Source organism: Leopardus geoffroyi, chromosome D4, assembly GCF_018350155.1.
Source record: "Leopardus geoffroyi isolate Oge1 chromosome D4, O.geoffroyi_Oge1_pat1.0, whole genome shotgun sequence".
Taxonomy (NCBI): Eukaryota; Metazoa; Chordata; class Mammalia; order Carnivora; family Felidae; genus Leopardus; species Leopardus geoffroyi.
The window spans coordinates 25,781,478-25,788,979 of record NC_059342.1 but is presented as its reverse complement, the minus strand read 5'-3'; the positions used below and the strand labels follow the sequence as shown (position 1 = coordinate 25,788,979).

General features: G+C 47.8%; 1 pseudogene; it reads right to left on the bottom strand.

Moving 5' to 3' along the window:
• Positions 1 to 1,038: 1,038 nt before the first annotated feature.
• On the bottom strand, positions 1,039 to 6,583 carry LOC123592692 (annotated as a pseudogene).
• Between the last annotated feature and the right edge of the window lie 919 nt (positions 6,584 to 7,502).

The window sequence follows — 7,502 nt, the reverse complement described above, 5'->3', positions numbered from 1 at the left end:
GTTTCGCTGGGTGTTTTGCAGCGGTATACCAAGTCGGGTGGGCAGCATGCCAAGTAGGGGGTACCAAGTGGAGGGGCAATCTACGTGGGTGTGGGCAGTAAGGGGGTGTGTGGTCTGCAGGGAATTTAAAAACAGTAATAAAACCAACTAGAAGTGCATCTGCTGGTGATAAAAAGCACCAGCAATTCTAAATTTTTTTTTTTTCAACGTTTATTTATTTTTGGGACAGAGAGAGACAGAGCATGAACGGGGGAGGGGCAGAGAGAGAGGGAGACACAGAATCGGAAACAGGCTCCAGGCTCTGAGCCATCAGCCCAGAGCCCGACGCGGGGCTCAAACTCGCGGACCGCGAGATCATGACCTGGCTGAAGTCGGACGCTTAACCGACTGCGCCACCCAGGCGCCCCAAAAGCACCAGCAATTCTAAGCCATGCCAGTGATAAAATACTCACCCCCATCCAGGTCTTCTGCTCCCAGCACTCCCCAGTCTTATTCCCCAACTAATACTTTATGCCTTGCCCTCAAGAGGCTCCTAATGGATATGCATGTCCCAGCACCCAGTATAAATGTTTCTGACGTGCTGAAGAGCCCATGATCCACGCACATGCACACGAGGACATATATGAACCCGTGAAATAGTGAGTCATGTTATAATTGCATTCTCCCAGTTCTGGAAAATGAAGAGTATTTAGGTTTCTGCCACTTGACATTTCTTAAACCCACAGTGGAATCATGAGGCCTCTACCCTATTGTGACCTCGTATAGCTTTACAATGGTTTCTCAAGGCCTTTTTGTGTTTACCAGGACGGCCCTGGAAAAGGGTGCATTTGAATCAAATGCAAAAGAATCGAAATCAACTTAAAGCAATGTATTTGAATTTACTCAGGAAATGCAGTGTCCCCAAATAAGAAAATTAGCCCAACCGAGGAAAATGTAGCCGAAGTACCCAGGAGTTAGAACCCTGTGAAGTGGCGTATGGGTGGCAGAAAGCAGGCACAGGTCCGATGTAGCATGCCTCACTCCCCCTGGCTCTGCTCTGGGATCCCCAGTCATGTAATTGGGACTACAAGGTAGCAGTTTCTATAAAAAATGTGTGCCCGTGATTTAAACATCAAGCTTTAATTGTTACCAAGATCCTTTCCCAGCTGTATTTTCCCTGCACTGTCAAATCACACATGCATTCATGCGTACCCATTCATACACACACGTACATAAGCACAAAAACACATGTGTTGGCAAAAAAAAACAAAACAAAACACCCATTTGTGTACAGACAGGCACACGAATGCATAGGAGCAGGGCAGGGCTATGGATCTCCTCTTCTCCTTCCACCAGAAAGTAGGCTGTCTTTCCCTGTGAGCTGGGGGCCTGCTGGGCCTTCAGCACACACGGGGCCACCATTTAGCTGATGGTCTGGCAGAAGTGGCACTTCCTGGGCTGGGGTGACAGCTTTGCATCCCCTGCACGGCAGTCTCCGACCTCCAGGGTTGTAGCACCTGTTTCCCTTTGCTCTGCTCTTCCCTGCGCGCCTCTCATTCCCAAGGCAGAACGCCCCACCAAGGTTGGGGACTGGGATAGGTTCCAGGCCCTTAGCTGACTTCTTAAAGCCTCTTTCAGGCTCCAGAAGCCCCCCATGTGCAGCTCGCTCTGGTGCACAGAAACATCCACTGGGGCGGTCAAGCACGACCCTGGCAGTGGCGGTCACAGACAGGAAGTCGATCCCCGTGCGCACGCTGAACCACTGTAGATGGTGGCACCGAGCATCTGTAAGCAGCTGTGGCCCCTCTGCCACCTGGCGGCCACCTCTCGTGCCAAGGCGCTACCACCTGCAAACTGTTGGTTTGACGCAGAGCCCACGGTAGTCGGCTGAGCCCGCGGCCCTGGGCCTCTAGCTGGGCAGCTGTGGGCCCCAGAGAAGGCCAGAGGCAAAAAGGGCCAACACCATCGTCTCCTAGTCTCAGTCACGGTTGGCACCACATAGAATAACCAGGAGCCAGACTTGAGACCGTGCATGTGGTTACCTGGTTCTGTAAGATTAAAAGAACCAAAAAGAGTTTTGTGTGTCCCCACCTGTCAGAAGTAGGTGAGGACCCGTTAGCCCATTGGTAGCAACCTGCCGCTACCCCGAAAGCCCTGCCCTGGGCTGCCTTGCGTCCTGCCTGCTCCAGACACGGGCTCCAGCAGAGGCCCTGTGGGTTGGGCGGGTGTCTGGGTTGATTGGCTCCCTTCCACAGCCCCTTCTCCCTGCACTTGGAGTCTATTCATGAGCATTTCCAGGAATCAGAGCAAACAGTTCTCACTTTGGAGAGAGGTTGGGTTAATGCTAAGCTCGAAATCTCTGGGGCTCCATCAGGGATAGCCAGGCAGGCGGAGATGTGTGGCACCCCTCACCCTAAGGCCTGACACTGGAGAGAAAAATGTAGATGTCAGCCAGCAAAGCATGTCCCAGACTGGAGCAGCGTCCACACCAGGGAAAGGGATCAAGGAGATGAAAGAGTGGCTGGTCAGTTAAGCCTGGGTGGCTCAGTCAGTTAAGTGTCTCACGTCGGCTCAGGTCATGACCTCATGGTTCGTGGGTTCAAGCCCCGGGTCCAGCTCTGTGCTGACAGCTCAGAGCCTGGAGCCTGCTGTGTCTCCCTCTGTCTCTGCCCCTCCACTTGTGCTCTCTGTCTCTCTCTCGCTCTCAAAATAAATAAATAAACATTAAAAAAAAAAAAAAGATGATTAGGGATTAAATAGGGAAAGTCAAGACAGAGGTGATGATGGGAAAGGAGAACAGGACGTTTTCATGGCAATAACTTAAAGCCAGCCTAGGACTGAACTAGAACCATCTACCTCTAATTAGCTTTCCCTCTCTCACTCGCTCTTCTCTGCTCTCCCTAGGAGCACATTCAAAAAGTTGCTATATTTTCCTGTTACTTCATGAACTAAAATTAAAAATAGGTTCAAGAATGGTTTATTATTAACTGAGCCAAAACATCTGCACCTCAAGCCAAGGTCTACAACAAACAGTCTGATGCTATCCTGCCTTGCAGGAGTGCTGTTCTGCCTAAAAGTGTAGAGAGACATACACCAAAAATAATCAAGAAAGAAAATAAACAAAATAAAATTCAGTGACACAAACTCCGGTTCAAATCTGTTCCCTTTTGCTTCCAGAAGAGCAATAAGGATTGTTGTCATCTGAAATTGGCTTAATGTTTTCTATTTGTCTAAGCCTCGCAGCTTTCCTGAAATGTATAAGCCTTTCATGTTTAACAAGTATGGATAAAACATGGTTGAAACCCAAGAGCAAAGTAGTTTTAAATGGAGATAATGGATGTTAAGTTCCTGATAATGGATGTAGCTTTGCTGGACCCTCTCAGGAAAAAGAGACTCGGAAGCTTGAGTGAGGACAAGCCAGTGAGATAGGCTGGCTTTTGTGCTCAGGGCACAGTGGATGCTTCCAAACAAATTCAAGATCATCTTTACCAATAGTTTTATATTTAGAAAAAAAAAAAAAAAACAAGCAAAACATGGAATTTGGCGTCCGTCTATGAAAAACATGATTGAAAACACATATTTGTATTTTCTCCTATGCTTTGCCCTTATAAACTCAATTTCATCTACCCCATCAACATGATTAGTGTTTTTCTTGGGTGACAGCAGCACCATTAAGAACTAGAATGCCTTCATTTACCTATCAGCAGTCAGGAAAAAAGTGCTCTACATCTCAACCAGGAGAAACTCACCTGACTAGTAAACCAAGATTGTCTTATCCAGGCCAGGCAAAACCGGGCCAGCAGAATTCCCCGCAAAATGCTTTGCTATTAAGACTTAGCTAGGACCTAGTGAGCCTGCAGGAAAGCTTACTGTCTCCAATAGAATCGGCAAGGCCACCAGAAAAACAGGAAAGGGAAGAATGTAGAGCTACAGGCATCAAAAGTAGAAGAATTCAAGATTTCGATTTAAAAATTTAGTGCTCGTCTTGATAGCATGTAATGAAAATGGTACTTCATCTCTGTGGTCTTCCTCCCGCAACTCACAACCCCACGCTGACTATGAGAAAAACATCGGACAAATCCAAATTCAGGAAAATTCTACAAGACACCTGACCAGTACTCCTCAGTGTTGTCAAGATCATGAATAACAAAGGAAGTCCAAGAAACTGATACAAGCCAGAGGGGCCCAAGGAGATGTGACAGGTAAATATAATGTGGTGTGCTGGATGGGATCCTGGAATGGAAAAAGGACATTGGGGGGAAACTCATGAACTCTGAGTAGAGTGTGGAGTCCAGTTCATATTAAAGTACCTATCGATGTTGTTTCCTTAGTTATGCCAATGTACCAGAGCAGTGTGAGCTGTCGACAGCAGAGGAGTCTGGCTGAGGGCTGTGTGGAAACTCTCTGTACTATCTTTGCAGATTTTCTATAAATCTAACACTTTTCTAAAAAATAAAAGTCGATTTTTTAAAAATATTAGTGGTCATAACAGATAAGGAAGTGAGTTTAGTTAAAAACAAGGACTACCAAAACGCCCCGACGTATTTGTGATTTTCCTCTTAACGGAATTATTACTATTAAAGCCTGCTACGTACCTAGTGTAGCACTAGGACACGGGAGAGAAGATTCATTTCCCTAGACAAAGCCCAGTTGACTGAGAAGTGTGGTGTTCAACAGTTGACCCCATTTCCACATCTGTGGGGTGCCCGGCTGTCTGGACCACGCAGTCATGGCCAAGTCAAACCATCCATTCTCTTGGGAGAGGCTCACCAATGTCCTAGCTCAGTGTCCAGGAGAAAATCAAGAACTAAGGCTTGGTGTCATACACGAGTCATTCATTCTTTATTCCACCCTCTCATTTGTTTGCTTAATTTCACTCATAAAACATTCAAAAACATTCACCTGGGGCTGGGTGGCTCAGTCAGTTAAGCGTGCGACTTCAGCTCAGGTCACGATCTCGCAGTCCATGAGTTCGAGCCCCGCGTCGGGCTCTGGGCTGATGGCTCAGAGCCTGGAGCCTGCTTCCGATTCTGTGTCTCCCTCTCTCTCTGCCCCTCCCCCATTCATGCTCTATCTCTCTCTGTCTCAAAAATAAACGTTAAAAAAATTAATAAACAAAACAAAACAAAAACATTCACCTAAGTGGCCACTAGCTGCTTGTGCCAGACCCTAATCCCTGCACCACAGGACTGATAATTGGTTAAAACCATGTGCTTGGAGTCTGGTTTTGCTGCCCGGTCGCTTTGCAACCGTGGGCAAACTGCATGGACTTTCCTTACGTCACTTCTGTGAGTTAATGCATGTGATGTGTTGAACACACCCATTGTCAGCTCTCGTTCTTTGTCAACACTAAAAGCTCTGGGTGCTCGGGTAGGAGAATGAATGGAAGGCAATGGAAACAGATCGTTTTTCTCCCGCCTGGAAGCTGGGTAGCCTTAGGACATACGGAAACACGCTGGGACTCAGTTTCCTTGTCTGAAAAGTAAGAGAAATATGTCCCACCTTAGGCTTTCAAGGGAATTAAAAGAAATAAGACATGTGACACACTCACCAAGGTGCCTGGCAAGTGACAGACTCTCAGCCACTGAGGGCTATTAGTCCTTAAATACGATAGCAAACGTGATAGTCACAGAACTAGATGCAAAGGCTCCGAGAAGAGCCTGGCCAAATACAATTAGAAGATAGTTACAACAAAACAGTACCTGAGGGGGCAGTTTTGGTTCCTCACAAGATGGAGATGACAGGTTTTGCTCAGGAACACAAATCCACACAGCTCAGCGTGAGTCCCCTTTCCCAGGCTGCCTGAAGTTACCCAAACTCCTTTCCTGGCGTTCACGTGGTCTCAACTCCTTCACCTGACAACCGAGGCCCAGCCCCATCTGCCCCAAATGCCCTCCCCAACCAATTGTGTCTCTCCTCACCAGTCAGACCAGACTGTCTGTTCCCACTTTCCGACTCCTGTGTGTCCTCTGTGCCCACGTCCAGCCCACAATCCACCTCGTGTGTGGGGCTGGTTTAACCACCACCTTTTAAAGGGCTTTTTTCCTGGTACTTCCCATTAAAATCAATTCTTCCTTGCTCTCCATTAATATCCCACAATCTTTTCTCTGCTCTTCTCTCCTTTTTTTAATGTTTATTAATTTTTGAGAGAGAGAGAGAGAGAGAGAGAGAGAGAGTGCGTGCACGCAAGTGGGAGAGGAGAGGGGCAGAAAGAGAGGGGGACAGAGTATTCAAAGAGGGCTCCGTGCTGACAGCAGTAAGCCCGACGTGGGGCTTGAACTCCTGAATGTGAGACCATGATCTGAGCCAAAGTCAGACACTGAGCTACTTGGGTGCCCCTCTGCTCTTCTCTTGAAATTTTTTTTAACATTTATTTATGAGACACAGAGAGAGAGCACAAGCAGAAGAGGGGCAGAGAGAGAGGGAGACACAGAATCCAAAGCAGGCTCCAGGCTCTGAGCTGTCAACACAGAGCCCAATGCAGGGCTCGAACTTACAAACTGAGAGATTATGACCTGAACTGAAGCCAGACGCTCAACCGACTGAGCCACCCAGGCGACCCTACCTCTGCTCTTCTCTTGAGGCACATACCAGTCTCCGTCATCTTGGAGAGATATTTATTTCACCCTGCACCAAATTAGAAGCTGCTTGTGGGCAGGCTCCATTTCCTACCTCACCTCTTTACTATCCAAAGCTCCAGCGTGGCCTTTCCACACAGAGAGTCTGTAAGGATTTGCTGAATGTTCTGGACTAGAAAGACTACCCAGGACAGCTAGCTGGCACACACCAAAACTGTAAAATCTGCTGTGATCACTCAGTAAATTCTAAATAGCAGCCCTATAAGGAAAGCAGTAATAAAGATGAATTTTGTGGCAATCATTTGGTTCCGTTGCCCCGCCTTCCCGGCCCCACAGCCTCTCTACGGGAAGCAAGGCTGAGCTGTGAAGTCAGAAGCACTTCACCCAGCTCTGAACCCAGTCTGGTGGCTCCTGGACCTGGTGGGAGCCACCTGCTCTAGTGCCCACTCCACGACCTGAATAAATCAAGCCTGGGATTAACTCATACTTTGAGGACAACCGGCACTCATTTCTGTTGCCCTGCTTCGACTGTGCTTGCGACAAAGAGAATTGCAGAATAAAGTTTAGCCCTCGGCGTCACTGTGACATAATAAGAAATATAAATATTGGTCTCTGCCCCCAGATCAAATACGTATACTGATCCTGACACCGAGCTCCCCAAACCCTTGTAATGTCCTGAGTGAGAGGGGTGCTAGGAGCATCTTTTGTCCTAATATTTGGTCTTTGACCCCCGTTTCTGACTCAGAGTTCCTAAAACCCTTGTGATAGTCTGGGTGATAGGACCGTCTTTTGTTCCAAAGAGGAGACTCTGGGGGCTCCTGGACGGGGTTGGAGGAGGGCCGGTCACCAGAAAGACCAAATATGATTGGTAGCTTGGAACTTCAAGCCCTGCCCCATCCTTCTGGGAGCTGAGAGAGGCTAGAGAATGAGGTAATAGTCAATCAT